Genomic DNA, 8,329 nt, shown 5'->3' with positions numbered 1-8,329 from the left:
TTTTGTTTTTCCCGAGCGCTTTTGAAAACTACTGGGAAATTTAAATTTTGACCTCCCCAATGCACCAACGATATTCACTTTCTGATCGAACAAGATACTGAAGTTGAAAATCGAAGCATTATTTCGACTACTTATCGTGTACACAGACACAAAAAAAATAAAAATTAATAAAAAAATAAAAAAAACACACATCATTGTAAAATCAATACATTCATCGTTCCACTCAGAATCTAAAAGGATTGAGGCACACCCTTGAGTACATCTCTGTAACTACTAACTAGTAACTACTATCATATTCACACTTTATTTATATTATGGTAATTCCTTATAATTCCTATTTAATTCTCAAATAGAAATTAATAAATTCCAAAACATATAATATAAGTACCTAGGTAGTAGGTACTAGGTAGCTACAAATACATGATTAAAAGTCAACATTTCTGCAAGTAATTTTTATACTACAAAAAAAGTGTATTTCTATGGCTTGATCTGTGAATTAAGTATTACAGTATATTAATTATTTATAAATGAAAAATGTAAATATACAAATTATAGACCGTTATAGACACTAGATCCACTTACGTATTTTTGAAGGGTATTTTTAATTTTTCATCCATAAACATTGGGATAAAAATATTTTGATTTTAAGTTAGCATGAAATGTATTCCATATTTTATTAATTATAAATGTATTCAAAAAATAACAGCCTGATACTTTAACTTTATGATAAAAAAAAAACATATTTAATGGCTTTTACTGGCTCAATTGAAACAGTTAATAGGTACTACCTATTGCATATTTAAAAGTAATTACATATTTTTAAACCTAAGAAATGTAAATATTAAGTGTACCTACCAAATCGAATTATTTTATAGGTACCAGTATTCAAGAAAAAATTTAATTTATACAACCTAATTATACTATATTCAGATAGCAATAACGTTTACAAGGTTATATTAAGAATTTTATGAAGGGTAGGTATACAATACAGTACCTATATATAGACTTTAAAGTTTAAATGTAAATTACCAGTGCTCATGCATTATAGGTATGATGTGTAGGTATATAGGTATATTATATAACCTTATGTCTTAAATCTTATAATCTCCTGTGTATATTACTTAAAAAATTGTTCCTAGAGGTTTCAGAGTTTTATCCCTTACACTTTTTACGAGACTTTTTATGGTAAGAGGACTTGACACCCGCATGTGTTATCTCCGTCTTACAAATGTACAACATATCAAAAACTGTTTTGCATGGGACAATAATTTTACTCCCTCTGTATTTAATATTTATAGTAGAATTACCAAAATTACATAATGCATAGGGAAGAACTTCATCTGTCTCGTGGTGTTTATTTGGATAATATAGGTACATTGGATAACATACATTCAGTTATCAGTTTGAGAATATTAGGTTATTTGTTTTTTTTTTCATTTGATTATTAAAAATTATTGACTAGTACTATCAAAAAAATGAAAATACTACGACATAGATAAAGTTCTTCCCAATGTGTTATGGAATTTTGGTAATTATACTATAAATACGGAGGGAGTAAAATTTTCCCGGTGAAAACAGTTTTTGTTAAGTTGTACATTTGCAAGACAAAAAGGGGTTAAAATTAATTTTTGACAAATTTTATTGAAAATAATTTACTAATGATTATTATTAATTACCTAACCACCCCTCCTGAAACTATCCATAACATTAGTTTGTAACCATAGATACATACTGTTCAAAAGTTAATAGATAGCTACTTATATATAAAATACATACATACCTATATTGAAAAATGCTCGGTAAGAGGTTATCTTACTTATGAATTCAAATAAATGTTTAGTAATATCCTAAAATATCTTAGTATCAAAAACATTTTATATTATGAATGTTTTACTTAAAGATATTATATAACTTGTATATATATATTATAACAGAAGAAATTACTTTGAAACATCAAAGGGACGCCATAGTTTGGGTCAAGGTTTAAACAATTTTTACTGTACGTATTTGATTTTATATTCAACTAATAATACGTAACTTAAATGCTTAAACATTTATCAGCTAATGATTCGATAATTTAATTTTTACTAATACTTAATATTAAATATGTAGATGATACATTTATTATGCAGGAACTATATTACAAACATATCTTTAGATACTTTTCTGGCATACCAAACACCTCATTTAATTTAATTTGGTACCTACAACATTAAAAAAATATCTTACAGTAAAAAAAAAATATATTTGAGGATACAGGTATTCAATGCAGACCTCAATACTAATACTAATAAATCAGTAGAGATCATAGGAAATCTTCAGAAATCTGTAGTGTTATATCCCTTATAGAAATGTTGTAATGATAATATTATTATACCTAACATTATAATAATACTAATAATATTATTGTAATATTATCATTACAAAATTTCTATCAGGGATGGCATTGTCACTAGTGGTTTATCCCTCAATAGTCAATACAGACTAATAATTTTACATAATAATTAATTTGTATTTCAGCTGTAACAATAAAAATTTAAGTAGGTAGACAACTGTAGCCGTACTTAGGTACCTATATAATTTGAAATCAAAATAATTTATTTAAGACAGCTACCTACTTATTATACATATTATATACTATTTAGGTACCTATTTAATTCTTGAAAATAAAATAAAAGTAACATAAAATTACCTATCACATCAATCAGGCACCTAATTATATTAACTAAGTACCCACTTTGGTGTTAAGTTAATATTATTTTAGATAATGATTTATACTCAAAAATTCAAAAAAAAATACTTAAATACTAGTTAACTAATTAAAAACAAAATTAATAGATTGCATCAACATTCAACATGTTAAAATAAAAATGATTTTTTAATGATTTAGGTATTATCAAGGTGATTATACAGTTAAACTAATTTTAATGTTATGAGAAATATTACTAGGTATTAAATGAGTGTTAAAATACAATGATCAGTTGTGTATTTTATTAATACATATTATATTACCTACAAATATTCTATTGTACTTATCAACTACTCAATATCAACTATTAAATGATACAACTATATAGCTAAAATAAAAATAAACATAATTAAGCATTTCTGTGACTTGTGAGTAGGTACCTACTTGAATTAAGTATCTGCATAAAGTAAGGTAACAAATAAGCTTTTACAGTAGGTAGTTTTTAAAATTACCAAGTAAAATATGTGGCCAGATTAGAGTCAATCACATGTATTAAATATTACTATAATCATATTAATTATTTAGATAACTAAACATTGTACAATAATATATATTTTACTTAAAAATTACTTAGTTTAAATATTGCTTAGGTATATTGGGTAATTGTATTGAACTGGGATTAATGATCTACATACTACACAAATTATTTATGTAGGTAGGTATTTATAGGTACCTATAAATACATCATTAAATAACATTGCAAGATATAAAACTTATTTAGTAAAAATTATAATATTTACGTTAGTTGATATGTAATTTAATTTTATGTATCTAATTTATTAAAATTGTATTTAGGTAATGGTTGATAATACACAAATACGAAAACATGGGTTACTTGTTCAATTTACAACTAATCCATATTTATGGATTTTAGTAACCAAGTTGATATTGCACAGGATATTGATAGCCCATACCAACTATAGGACATGTTTTATTGGTAAGAATATAATTTATTTTTAAACAAATGGTGGTACATTAGATCTGTAATTGGTGATTACCTAAGTTAGAAAGGTAGATTGACTAAAGTAAAAATCTATTTACCTTTTATGTTCGCTATAACAATATAAGTCGCAAATCCATGTTCGTTTGTGTTTGACTGGTGCCGTTTTCGACAGTGTGTGACCGGGATGGGTGCTGATCAACAGACGTGCAACAAATTGCACATTGTCCGAAGGATGGATGACTGTACTACAGCGGATCACTCAAAGGGTTCAGCAGCGAGCATCTGCGAGACGGCCGTACGCTTTCAGGCGACTGTCACTAGACAAACGATGAAAATCTACGTTTCTCGTACGACGTTTGCGTAACAGTCGTAGTGATGTCGACATTAGTCACCGGCCCGAAGACGGGAGCTGGACGGGACACGATCTTACGAACGCACGCGACACCAGACATACACGGGGGGGGGAGGGGTGGAGGTGATCACCACGTACAGACGCACAAAAACTGTGCGGATAACAATAAATTGTATAGAACTCAAGTTTACGGCGGCGAAATTATGAAATATCGGCGGGTAGGTACTGTTGAGAGACGACGTCACTGGCGGCGCGCACCGCACGAAAACTACACACTCACGCGAACACCCGTCGTACGGTCAACGGCAATATCAACAACAATGTCTACGGCGACGGATTGTTATGATCAATTATTTCGGACAGCGGCGGTCACTGCGACACTGGAGTCTGATGGCGACGTTCGGAGGAGTCCGTGCTGACTGGTCACCGTCGTTGTGGTTGTTGTTGTTTTTGTTGTTGTCGTCGATAATGGTGCAAGCGCGACAGCGGCGGTATCATTTAAACGAAACACGACGAGAACGCAATCCCCGGCTACACCCGACGTATGACGCACCGATGATCGACGCGACAACGAGACAACAATATCATTATTTTTTTCTTAATCGGGGCTACCGCACGAACAATATAATAATAATAATAATAATAATAACAATAAGATAGCTGCTACGACGGGTCTATATTATACCTATACACCGTGCGGTCCAACCATTCTGACGATGGGCCGTTCGTGCATGCGCGTATGTGTACGCTGGTTGTGCATGTGCGTGCGAGTGTGAGTGGTTCTTCCCGTACTAAACGTGTGCGTATAATATAATATTATACATATATGATATATATGTAATACGTGTGTGTACTGTAACGGAGCGTGTGTTGTGCGCCGACTGTATTTGTCGTAGTAGTAGTAGTAGTAGTAATAGTAATAGTAATAGTACTGTAGTAGTAGTAGTAGTAGTAGTAGTAATAGTAATAGCACTGCTCGTGGTGAACCGAGAGGTATGGAAAAAAAAAAATTCTTAGGAAGAGAAAACGAAATGAGGAAAGAGGAATAAAAAAATGAATAACGGGTACCGGCAACAGCGATTGACGACGACACGTACGAAACCGCGGACCGCGGACGCAGGTACACGGCTACTTTTCTGCCGCTCCGTACCGCGAACCGCTATAATATTGTGGTGATGTCTCCCACCAGTCCCACTCAACCCGCCCGACGATCTAACGGACCAACCACCAACGCCACGACGGCCGCCGCGCTACGCGCCGCATACCAGTGGTGCCCAAATCGCGGGCATTCCACCGCTATGCGCCGTTGGAATTTACAAAACGTTACACGTTTATAGATATGTAATCGTGATTTACAACGATATTTTCTCTTAACGGTGAAGAGCGGAGGGACGTCCTTAGACCATATTATACTATAAAAATAATTTTATTATTGTAAAATTAATATGCTATGATCCTTAGGATATATACTGGTGGGGACCGTAGATTTTTTCGATAAGCGCCTGGACTGGAGTCTGGACACCCCTGTCAAGCGTCGCGTCGACGGTTGTGTTCGGTGGTCGGGCGGTGCCGATAGTGGTGCAGTGGCGTCGGCGACGGTTCGTGTGGTGACTGACGGTGGTGCGTCGCTCGTGTGTATAATACTATAATATACCTGTGCGTCGCGCCGCGCCGCCCACGGAAGTACGGAATTCACCTCCGACGGACGACTCAAAACGATTCCCCCCGTCTTGGCCGCCGCGTGCGCATCGTCGACAACTCGTAGGGTGACCCGTCGTGCTACACTGCAGCGACAACAATCGCGACGATATACTATATTAATATTATTATTATTATCATCGTCACATTATCGTCTGTCCCAATCCGCTGTCTTTGTGCGGCGTTGACGGCAATACACGGCGCACAGAACGTACCTATAACAATACAATATATTAGGAACAGAAAAATTCTTTAAACTTAAGGCTTAGGATTCGGAACATTAAAAAAAAAAAATAATTATTTTATTTTTTAATTTATAACATATATTATTTTCCTGTGGATATTTTAACTGATATACTTTTTGTCGCCTAGTAGATGATATATTTAATTACTGGGTGACATCGATTTTTGTAAAAACTTTGATGTTTGAAATTAATATATAATTTTATTTATTATGTTTAATTTTGTTATTTATTTATGACGTATATCATTTCGTTTGACAAATAATTATTGTGAATGAAAAACCATGTGACCGTTCACTGTAGCCCATAGAATAATACAATGCAAGAAATCGCGGTACTCGACAATGCGATGTGTTTCATCTGATCGTCATACGTCCCGGGCAAAATATATCTACAGACTACAAGTTGATTGTTCTTGATTTTATTTTAGTCCGTGTTCCTACAAAATATTAGCTAAATAATTATTTCACTTTGAACCTTTATACAGTTTAAACATTCAAGCCTTTAGGCTTTAAGGTACCTAATTTCGGTACCTAAGTATAAAATAATTTAAAATTTAATATTTTATACTTGGACTTATACTAAATAAAATACCTCTTTTCAATAATGATAATAAATTACAAAACACAATTATCCCAAATTAAATATAATGATATTAATTATATACTTGCATAATTATGATACGTATATAACGTATTACCATTGGTTATAAATACTAGTAAAAATAGTAATATTTATAATCAATGGTACCTATTGGTGTAATATTATTAATATTCTGTGAATTTCTATAAATAATCAATATAATAACTTTTATTTATTAATTAATATCATTAATACTAAAGGTGTTTTATAAGCTCATAAGTCATAATATTTTGCATGGAATTTATTTTTTTTAATGTCACCCACTGCAGTGATAATTCCTTAAAATATCCACTTTTATTTTCTGTGAAAAACGGTAAATAAAAAAAATAAAATATCATAATCTGTGGGTACTATAGGTATACTTTACTATACTATAGGTAATTTACACATTTACACCGATTAATTAGCTATTTAGTACCTATAGTGTTTGGAAACGCTCGTTCACGCGCTCACGTTCATATTGTGAGTGAACGAATAACGATACGTGAACGTGAACAACGTTTATATGGTATTTAATGAACTTGAACGATTTTTAAGGCGTTCAAATTTATTATTTATAATAAATATTGATTGGTACTATTATGATTTAATATAATATATTATGAATTATAAAAATAAAATACATGAAATTCTTGTGGGCATGCCTGGACATAAAATAACAATAATATTATGATTTCCATGAGTGTTCGTGCTTAAACAATACATAAAAATAAAAAATAAAATAAATTAAACGAACAACGAAATGAACACATTCATATTTTCAAAGAACGTGAACGAATTCATTTTTTTAGTGAATATTCCGAACACTGAAGAGCAGTACTACAGTCAGTCGTCAGTGTAACAGATAATGAAATGAAAGCCGAAAATCAAAATGTTATTTTATCGATATATCATATATATCATATAATATAATATACAATACATATAAATGCAGTTATATTAGCAAAAGATGCAATGTGATAACTTAGGATTCCCTATAAAAATTAAAAACGCTTTTAAAATTTATTTTAAAAGCTAATGAAGTAAAAAGAAATTGTACTTAAAGTCTTAAAATGTATTTTATAAACAACACTTGCATAAAAATTACATTTAAATAATCAGCACAATATGTATCTACCATCTAATCTAGATTCTATTGGTTAAAACACATTTCTACAACAGCCCGCCTGCATATTATGTTGGTCTCCGTCTCACGAAAGTATTACTTATGCAATATAGGTACAACATGGAAAATTTTAGTTCAAACAGTTCCGATTTTGTGTTCTTTATATCATAGTGATTTGACCTTTTATCAAACTTAAATGTTAAAACATTGTCTTCTTTGGTTGGTTTTTTTATGATATATTTTAAAAATTAAGCAAGTTATGACTAATGATTTAGTAAGTAAGGTAGGTTGTATTGTAGGTTTTTTAAAAACGCTCAACTTGTCTAAAAATAAAAAAAAAAGTAAAAAATCTACGACAAAACATGTAGGACATAATTATTGTTTATGCTGAAGAATAATAGCATGGGTATATAACATTTTTGACCTTTTCGGCAATCTTCATACAAAATACAAATTACAATATTATTATACTAGGTTACAATTTACCCTTGGGTACGTAATACGTCGACAAAGCACTCAATGCTAAAAGCATTTTTAAATTTACTATTTTTTTCTGTTTCTTCGAGGAGCGAAGTTTTGAAACACCAGAAAACTAGAA

The 8,329-nt window shown here is 31.3% G+C and overlaps 1 protein-coding gene across 2 annotated transcripts in view; it reads right to left on the bottom strand.

Annotated features, from left to right (window-relative positions):
- The window catches only part of LOC100164715 (latrophilin Cirl), a 20,282-nt gene extending 15,453 nt beyond the window's left edge, over positions 1-4,829 (bottom strand). The window contains exon 1 of one of the 2 annotated variants that reach the window (XM_029490023.1): positions 3,791-4,829. The gene's annotated coding sequence lies outside the window, so the exon portion shown is untranslated. The remainder of the gene's footprint in view (positions 1-3,790) is intronic. The other variant, XM_001951390.5, reaches the window with a different exon arrangement.
- Positions 4,830-8,329: the final 3,500 nt, after the last annotated feature.

Source organism: Acyrthosiphon pisum, chromosome X (genome assembly GCF_005508785.2).
Source record: "Acyrthosiphon pisum isolate AL4f chromosome X, pea_aphid_22Mar2018_4r6ur, whole genome shotgun sequence".
Lineage (NCBI taxonomy): Eukaryota > Metazoa > Arthropoda > Insecta > Hemiptera > Aphididae > Acyrthosiphon > Acyrthosiphon pisum.
The sequence above is the reverse complement of the archived record's forward strand: the minus strand, read 5'-3'. Positions and strand labels throughout refer to the sequence as shown.